This window comes from Lipophrys pholis (assembly GCF_963383615.2).
Source record: "Lipophrys pholis genome assembly, chromosome: 14".
Classification (NCBI taxonomy): domain Eukaryota; kingdom Metazoa; phylum Chordata; class Actinopteri; order Blenniiformes; family Blenniidae; genus Lipophrys; species Lipophrys pholis.
Genome location: NC_137633.1, coordinates 11,351,799 through 11,360,673, shown reverse-complemented (window position 1 = coordinate 11,360,673; position 8,875 = coordinate 11,351,799).

The window sequence follows — 8,875 nt, the reverse complement described above, 5'->3', positions numbered from 1 at the left end:
TCAGAGACCTACAGTGGTAACAAACCACAAGCAGAAGCTCACTTCTCTAACCTCTCAGCCTCCATTGCCACTCCTAAATGCTGCGAAGCTCCAAAGTGCTGCACCCCGATGATCTTTGTGGACTTGTCTGTATGAGAAATACCTTACACTAGATTTATGGGTAAAATAAACTCCAAACAGCAGCAGAGTTTAACAACAGGTAGATGGTTGCTGGATTACCCCGAAGGTACCAAAAGGGAGAGTGGGTCGTATAAGAAGAAATGTTTGAAGAACCTTTTTGAACATTTATGTAACTGAACTATTTGTGGTTATAAACAGGTGCGACTGTTTTATTTGATGTTGTTTGACAATGTTTTCTTACACATTTCCACTGTGTTGTAAGAATAAAGGATGGAGCCAGTGGAGAGGCTAAAAAGAGATGAGGATTAAGAACGACCCCAACAATTATTTCTCCAATCACCTCTGATTTTATACATAGAAGTGTGTGTGCACACGCATGCGCGTGTGCATGTGTGTTCACATGGTGGATTTAGAGGACATTGTGTGAAAACACTGGATGAGTCATGGCTTGCCCTGGGTGGATTTCATTAATGGAGGGACAGCATCTATCTTTGTCTTTATCTTGATCTGAAAACAAGATGAAAAATCACGGCATGAGGGGGATGAATGAAGAGGAACATAATGATAATGTTGATAAAAGAAATAGATTTGCAGGTATAGAGATGGGAGAACGGAATAGCTTTATAGTTAGAGATCCAAAATATAATAATCTTTTTAAAAAACAAGATGAATTGGCAGTGTTTGGACATTTTCATAAAACAAACAGCCTCCCTTCTCCATCCTCCAGCTCTATGGTTAGTGTGTGCAAGAATGCTTGAGGTGAAGAGCAGAGAGACGTCAAAAGTGAAGAAAATATTAAGGCAAAGAAATAAAGAGTGCAGGGGAGCGGGCCAGTGAATTTCCCCGAGGTTGTACTAGTAAATTATTGTTTCTCCTCTCTGACAGCACGCTGGCTGAAGCTTCTAACTGCAGTGATCACGCAGGCTTTCAGACACAAAGAGACACACATACCCTCTACAGTTTGATTTAGCAAATTCGACAGGAATAATGAAACACTGCGCCCCGATATTAAAAAGCGACGTGGTTCTCATCTTGCTCGTTATTCTTCTCCTCTGCCTCGGCCTTGCATTGCTGCATGCAGAAAGCGTCCGCATCATATCAGTGTGCTGGTTGTAAATGAGTTAAGCCAAGCATCAGAGATTAAACACATGACAGTACGGGGATATAAAAAGCCATGTGCACACATGGCATACACACGCACGCACACCTATAATACACACGCAGGCAGCTGTGTTCGGTATTGCTTCCATGGGAAACTAATAAGCTGGAATGTAATCGAGTTATATGTTGAGTATTACAACACTGTATATCTTGGGTGTGCATGTTGGGCTTCAAACTGTATACTAGTTGCCTCCAGCTGAATTGAGCCAAGACCAAAATAAGCTTGTGCAGCATAAACATGACCAATACCGAAGCATCAAGTTGTTACACCTAAACAATAAATGTTGTGTCCAGAATAGTGAATGAAGATAATGCATTTATAAATTAAATGAACTATTGTCGCTCAAATAGACATATCACATTAATACATTTTTATCTAAAAAGTCCAGAGAAAAACTACATATGCATTTCAACAACTTTAAAATTGGTATATTTTGTTTTTACTTTATTCATTAAAATGACCTTCATAAAAGTACTTCAGTTGAGGTAATCAAACAATTTAAGAAAAATAAAGTAAATTAAAGTAAGTAAATTAGCACAAAGGGTTGTAGGTGTTTATGTTTTCAAATAGTTTCAAATAGTACTAGGATAACATTACCAAAGCTCATGTTATTGCACATTATATGCTATTGATTATGGATGTGTAACTCACTGACCAAGCTTTTAAAAAATGACTTGTTACAATAGATTTTCTTCATATGCTGAACACAACTCGGAAGGCATCCTGTTTAAATACGAATTTCACTGAAATTAAATAACATGTTTTCCAATTAAAATGCTCTTCTTCCTTTTACAAATAAATTATTTCACTTATGCACACTAGTTCGTGTATTCAGTTAAAATAAAACACAGTTCCCATGGTTACCCGTTCTGTGTGCACTGCTGATGTCGGTGTTCCTGATCTGCATTTCTGAACGTTGACAGCAATTACAATGAGCCTGACCTCACACACACAGTTAGCACACATCATGTATGCACACACCGGCTGAGGTGTTATTTCAATGACTCCTCTGCTTGATGAAACTCAGGCCATAAAATGTCAAGATGATGTCATGGAGGGGGGGGGGGGTGTTACAAAGTACATCAGGACTATGTAGGTCTGTGCACAGACGTGAAACTGCAAGATGGAGAAAGATGAGCAGATAGGAAAATGAGAGGAATGTGAGACAAGGAATCTGTAATACAGTGAAATGATCATCTGATACTGCAGTAGTTGTTCAGCAGTGTGTAGTTTGCATATTTGCTTGCACAGAAAATTATATTTGAAGCCATCTCTATTTTACTAACCAATAAGTCCATCTGCACACCACAAACGATGGGCGGATGCAGGCTACACCCTGGACCGGTTGTGAGTCCATCGAGGAATGAAAAAACGCTGGATATCGTTGTTTTTAGATCAGAAAGCAGTGATAAGACCACAGAATAAAGACACTGAGCTTATCTATAACAGTGAGCGGATTGTGAATGAATCGAGAAGTGATACACACAGAAGGATATGTTGGAATCCTCAGCATTCCTTCATTTCTTCATTTTAAGGTAAATTAAGTAAGGAGAACGATATCTCCTGCATATTCTGTCAGTGAGAGTGTATAGTGATACAAAACTCACAGCAACGAGGTTTATTGTGTGAATCTGTTGGTCACTGGAGCCTTGCTTTGTAGAGTTTGCATATTCTCCCTGTGCTTCCTCACACTTGTTCTGATACCCTGGATTACTCTAATTCCAAAAAAGCGACTTGTCATTTTAACTGAAGACTCAATATTGCCCCAAGGAACATATGAGTGCAAATTAGCCCATTGTTTTAGGTCTGCGATTGAGTGGTCACCTGTTGTTGTTCCATACTCCCACTGTAGGCAGGACACAGCCTGGCCCAGTCACCAGTCCTTCACAAGGTTAGAATAGAGAGAGGGACATGTACGCGCACACACACACACATTCACAGGCAATTTCAGAGTCACCAGTTAGCCTCAGAATGATGCTTTCGGAAAACGCAAAAACTCAACACACAAAAGCCCCAAAGCCTGTTAGTCTACACCTGACAATGCACATCGCACATCATTTTATCTTCGCTTGTTCTATCGACCCACCTAAAATTTCAAAAAGCGAAAATAAAAGAAAATCAATGTGACTCTGAAATATGTGAAAGAAAGTAATTTTTCAATTCAATACCACAGATCACTTTTTTTCACCTCAAGATCTCAGCAATCATTTTCTAGCACGTGTAAAGTCGGTTGGGAATACATCTCAAGATTTTCTTGGCGCAGACCTTGAGTTCTCTGTGTTTCTGGCATTTTCAGAGATGAACAGTCAGAAACTTATCAAACTAAATAAAACAGTTGGGAGCACAGTGGGGTGTTAATTACCTCGGAAACAAATACTCCCCATACGGATGCACATATATACCCAACAACACAACGTATAAGTACTAATCAATACACGTTCGCCATTATGAATCCTGAGCACGAACACAGATTTGGGCTGGCTTGTATCCAGGAGTACAGTTTGTTTGTGTGCTCCTGCTCCTGCTGTGCTGCTGAGGCTGTGTGTGTGTGTGTGTGTGTGTGTGTGTGTGTGTGTGTGTGTGTGTGTGTGTGTGTGTGTGTGTGTGTGTGTGTGTGTGTGTGTGTGTGTGTGTGTGTGTGTGTGTGTGTGTGTGTGTGTGTGGCCACTGAGCTGAAGCACCAGCAGAGGCCATTGCTAATGACCCCATGCTTGGAGCGAACACCTGTGGGAATGTGGAACCTCAAAAGCGCTGCTGAGGATCAGGGACCAGGACCCGCTATGCCTCAAAGAGACTCTAGAAACCATGGCATTAACTCAGCACTGCCAATTAGCAGGCTGAACCTCTCTGGGTTTTGCCTTTTGCAGACCGAGTCAGTGGAAAATTACATTTCCAACAGGCTTAACAAGGTCTTTTTTTTCTTTAGCTCATTTAGGTGTCAGAGGAGAGGAGGTGGTCAGCCAGTGAAGCTCTGTGAGACCCACAATCTAATCAATAAGATATGTCAAAGTAACCTTTCTAGTCTTCACTTGCCAAACATTTCCTGAAGGCTGACATGAGTTAACAAATGCTCGGTTTCTTCCTAAAAAAAAAAAAAAAAGGACATATTTTGAAGTACCTTTTTATTCTGATCTCCTCGTGTCCCTGCCCTGTTCACAAATACTTTTATACAAAATGTTACTGTCAGAGCTCTGTGATCCCAGGAGCAGATTTGCATGTTGATCTCTGATTCATGTTCGGCTGTGATTCCTTTCACCTTGTGATTGTTTCACCCTGCCCCCATGTCCCTCTGTACTGCAGCTCCCCTGATCCATGACTGTTGTTAGCTGTGGGTTGATAGTCTCTCCCTGGTGTATAAATGTTTTGTCCGCAGTCTTGTCTGGACCAGTTTCTCTCTTGTTAGCCACCGCATCAAAGGGGCTCCACAAAGGTCTGTGTTCTTGTGTTGTGCAGTCAGACAGTGTCAGAAATCCGTGCATGGTGGCTGGAACGCCACACAACTGGTGCTGGGTAGTGAATCCTACATCACACCAGCTACACACCAAACAACCGAAACGCATCAGAAATTCACACAATAATCAACTCTGGCACAACGACCAAACAAATGAAGAGATGATGATAAACTATGGGGTTTGTGGTTATGAATCGCAGACTAACTTGATATTTGCGTGCACACGTGATCTATTAATGCGACATGATGAGGATTGAGTCTGACAGGCGCAAGAAATAACATGCGCTACATGTGTTTGCCTTCAGGTATGTGGAATATGAACTAGCAGCCGTGTGTTCATTTATTCATAACACACAACACGTACAGCATCACAATGTCTGAAAATGTTTGAGTTTGTTTTTTAAGCATTTGAAAGCCCAGGCTTCAGCAGACATGCTGCTATGGTGTTAAGAAATATTTCCTCAGGTAGCTCCTGACAACTTTACTGTGCGGACCTCATTCTATGATATTTTCTGTGTTGTATATTTTCTTTGTTCTTGGTTGGACTTTGTTTTGTTTTTTTCAACCAAATATAGATTTTGTCATAATTATATTACTTTTGTGTCTTTATTCTGTTTCTGTATCTTGTATTCCCTCATATTTCCTGATGTTAATGAAGTCATGAGTTAATAGTTTTTTTTCTCTGCCCTCATGTCCTCCTTTGTGCCGCTGCTCCTCCCCTGATTACCCGTAATCATTATCGGCTGTGCATTGTTGCTGTGTGTTTAGGTATCGCCCAGAGGTTTGCTCCTTCACTCCAGATCAGCCCTGTCCACTTTGCCCACCCGCCTCATCTGTGTCTTTTGTGCTTCTCCCTGCCTTTTCTTGTTCCATTCTAGAATTGATTCAGACACCCTATAACTGATTTGTTCATGTTATTGCTCTGTTATGTTTTATAACTTCTTCTGGCTCAGTGCCGCTTCGAATCACTCCATGGCGAACAAGCAATAATCCATGGAAACCCTCATTTGAATACTTCCCTACAAATGATGGCAGTTTGTTATTTTTAGTTGAACACCTGCAAGCATCACATTAGCATTATGACTGCGCAACATTGATGTTACATATCAACGTATATGCGCATGATGTTACATCAAATAGTGTCGTGCCCAAGTATATAAAGTTAGCATCACAAAGTGTGTCAAGTAAAGAAGTTATTTCACTGCTTGAATTGTACAGTCTGAAGGAGTCTTTTAAGTCTTGCTCCAGCATTGCCTTTTCTTTTGATAGTTTTGTGAGTCTTGACCATATCTTAGGATTTTCATTATTTGTACTTCTGACTCACTGGACTGCCTCCCGTGACTCACCTCTTCTTAAACCCACTTCTCTGTGCATTTATGTTGGTGTATTAAAATCCCTGTTTTCTTGTATTGAGAGAATTTTAGTACCAGTGACAGGAGCGTTCAGCAACTAGGTCTGGTTCATGTAAAAACTGAACCAGAGGTCTGGAACTGTGGCTCAGGAGCCTAATGTTGCTCTCTGTAGGGGGTCCTCTGGAGCTTTCCAAAATAATGTCTTACGATGGACTCTTAACATACTCCTGAAAGTAAACAATGCGTAACTTATTTCATAAAACTCAAAAGTTTTACAGTTTAAAGGCAGTTAAAAGGCACAATTTATGAAAACCATCATAAAACCAAACTCAAGTGGTTAAGTTGTTAGAGCCTCTGATGTGTTTGGGGAGAAGGTTCCAGATGTGATGTAGTGACGGTAATGGAAGCGACTCTCTCCCTCCCAGTCTGGTGCGTGATCCGTCAGGGAAATGAGAGGTGGAGAGACTGTCATAGAGTGTGAAGACGGAGGAGATCAGAGCGGTATGAGGGTTGTAGGTAACTTTGAATGGGATGAGCGGTGCTTTAAACTGCATATATTGCGGGACAGGAAGCCAGCGCAGATTCTGGAGGATAGGGGTGACAAGGGCATGAGAACGGGTGAGTAAATGAGCATTTCAGTTTTGGATGTCCCACAGTTTAAGGACTTTGGATGATGAGCCGGAGAGGATGCTGTTGCTGGTCGAGGCTGGAGATAATGAAGGGATGAATCACGGCTTCAGCAGGAGCAGGTAAGTGATGGAGTACAGCTGCGTTTTGAAGGTGGAAGAGTGGCGATTTGCTTGCCGTCCAGTGAGATTGCTGTCAATTATACCAAGGCTGTAGATGAGGAGTGAGTACCGCTGTGGATGAGGAAGAAGTTTTGAGTCGATTTGACGATGATGTTGGACTTTTTAAAGTTAACTTTTAGCAAGTTTGATTGCAGCCAGGATTTGACTTTGGTTAAGCAGCATGAGAGAAAGGGGATACGTGGCTGGGATTATGGAATTTTGTGGAAATATGGAGCTGAATGTCTTTGCTTGAGCTGTGACCTTGACTACCATGTTTATTTTTTATTTCAAGCAAATACAGAATAACTCTGGGTTTATTTAATATGTAAAGAAAAAGGTAAATTAGGCTTTCATCTAAGGGAGTTCTTTACAACTTATTTTGATTGACATGAGCTAATTTTGTGCCTCACAGTTATAAAGATGGTACCATTGTTCTGGTAAATGACTCTTTTTTTTTTTTTTTAAAGGCAGGGAAAGTTTGATCCTGTTCTTTACCACAACTCTCAAACTGTGTCAATTCAGAAACAGGTCATTTAAAATGGTCTCAATCTGATCCTACAGAGCAGGTATGTTGTTTACGTGAAGCAACAGCCAAACCGCTAAATAAATATCTGAACTCAGTCATTTCCTCATTTTCACTCTGTATATACCTTTCTTTATATTTTGTTTCTGTCTTGATGTATTCTTCTCCCAAAACCCTTAATTTCTATTGTTTTTGCTTTTTATTTTGGCTTTGCACTTTGCCTCCTTCGTTTCAGGTTTCCCTCTATCCAGAGGGAAGAGAAAGACTACTTCAGGAAACGTTGTTGAATAATACATGATTGTTAGAGCGAAGCCGTGGAGGTTGACGTGGATGGAAGAGAGACTGTTGAACTGGATATAGAGTTTTGATAGCATGAGAATATAGAACATTTATTATGATGAGCTATGAACTGGCAAGATGTTTCAGAGGGGAAATATGGCCTTCAATGAATCTATTACAGCCAAATGGGAAAACTCTTTCACAGATTCATTTTGAGAGGATTTTTTTTAGAGGCTTACGGAGTCTCAAATCCATCAACAGATGCATTGTGTTAGTGGTTAATCGCCACTTTCGTATGACAGGAAAAAACATTGACCCCACTCTTATCTGATGTTTAAGAAAGCAAGATGTGGCTGTATGAGCGTCCAACTTTTGCAGGTTTTGATCTGACAGACATGAGGGGGTCAGTCCTTCCCTGTAGCCCTGTGAACTCATCAGACAGTGTTGAATTATGGGTAGTGACACTTTTGTCCCCCCAGCTGTCTTACTGCTTAAGGCACAGTTATAGTGAGTCATTTGTCTCTCTCTCTTTCTGTCACCCTCTCTCTCTCTCTCTCTCTCTCTCTCTCTCTCTCTTGCTCTCTCACACACGCGCTCTCACATCACAGGATCTCCCACACTCACACAGCCTCTGGACTGCAGGGCAGTTGACATTTAATGGTGGAGGGAAAATCTGTGAAGGGGAAAAACACAGAGCTGTAGCTGTGATTGTATCATGCACCTCAGCGTACATAAAAGGAAAAATGAAAGCAAATCATAGACAAATTTGAATTTACTGTTGTACCAATTTAAAGGTTAAGCATTAATTTTAAAAATATTGAGGTTAAAGCTGTCTACGTCATCACATTCTTCCATTTTAAGGAGGAGAAATTATTAGTATCGATATTAGATTGACTACACCATTTTACCATGTTTAGCACAGATCTTGTGGGCCTTACAATGTAGAGTTTATGCTTTCTCTCAACACTGTAGAGAATTTTCTCCAGTTTGCTGTCATAGTTTAAAAACATGGTGAGCTCACCCCGAGTCCAGCAGTCATCAGCTGGGATCAGATAAGGTTTACTGTGACCCTATTGGACTATTGAGCAAAACAAATTCTACTTAGATTCACTCACTAATAGCTGCAAATGAATGCTAACAATGCTGCAGAAAAACACCATTTTAAATTCTTCTCTCATATTAAGTATTTATTCTTATTTT